The sequence below is a fragment of the Arachis duranensis genome, chromosome 5 (assembly GCF_000817695.3).
Source record: "Arachis duranensis cultivar V14167 chromosome 5, aradu.V14167.gnm2.J7QH, whole genome shotgun sequence".
Taxonomy (NCBI): domain Eukaryota; kingdom Viridiplantae; phylum Streptophyta; class Magnoliopsida; order Fabales; family Fabaceae; genus Arachis; species Arachis duranensis.
The window spans coordinates 49,451,820-49,453,083 of record NC_029776.3 but is presented as its reverse complement, the minus strand read 5'-3'; positions in this window follow the sequence as shown (position 1 = coordinate 49,453,083).

The following is a 1,264-nucleotide window of genomic DNA, read 5'->3' as shown; positions in this document are numbered from 1 at the left end:
GATGATATTGATGAGTTTCCACCTAACCGAGAGGTTGAGTTTGCTATTGAATTGGTGCCCGGAGCGGGACCAATCTCAAGTGCTCCTTATAGGATGTCACCATTAGAGATGAACGAGCTAAAGTCTCAGTTAGAGGATTTGTTGGGAAAAAATTTTATACGACCAAGTGTCTCTCCGTGGGGTGCTCCAGTGTTACTGGTGAAGAAGAAGGATGGGAGTATGCGGCTCTGTGTGGATTACAGGCAGCTGAACAAGGTTACAATAAAGAATAAGTACCCATTGCCGAGAATTGATGATCTTATGGATCAGTTACAAGGAGTTGGAGTTTTCTCCAAGATCGATTTGCGATCCGGTTATCACCAGATAAGGGTGAGGGGTGAGGATATCCCAAAGACCGCTTTCAGAACTCGTTATGGTCATTACGAGTACACTGTAATGTCTTTTGGATTGACGAACGCTCCTGCGGTATTTATGGATTACATGAATAGAGTTTTCCGTCTGTTTTTGGATAAATTCGTTGTTGTCTTCATTGATGACATACTAATTTACTCCAAGACTGAAGAGGAGCATGCGGAACACTTGAGGACCGTGTTGCAGATTCTAAAGGAGAAGAAACTCTATGCAAAACTGTCGAAGTGTGAGTTTTGGAAGAGTGAGGTGAAGTTTTTGGGCCATGTGGTGAGTAAAAAGGGAATAGCCGTAGATCCAACTAAGGTGGAGGCTGTGATGGATTGGAAGCAACCAACCACCGTAACAGAGATAAGGAGTTTTCTGGGTTTAGCTGGCTATTACCGAAGGTTTATCAAAGGCTTTTCACATATAGCTTTGCCAATGACAAAGTTAACCCACAAAGATACTCCATTTGTTTGGACTCCTGAGTGCGAGGAGAGCTTTCAGACATTGAAGTGGCGGATGCATTAAGTTGGAAGTCGTTATATGCGGCTTGGATGATGCTTCAAGAGGAGAAGTTGCTCAAGGGATTTGAGAGTCTGAAAATTGGTGCTCGAGAAGTATCCGGAACTTTGTGTTTGAGCCAATTAGAGATCTCAAGTGATTTTAAGTCCGAACTCCTAAAGGCTCATCAAAATGATGAAGCATTATGGAAGGTGTTACCGGCTATTGAGCAAGGAAAACAATGGAGAGTGTCGGAAGAAAAAGATGGGTTATAGAGATTCAAAGGTAGGATCATTGTGCCGGATGTTGGCACTTTGAGACAAGATATTTTAAAGGAGGCACACAAAAGCGGATTCTCCATTCACCTGGG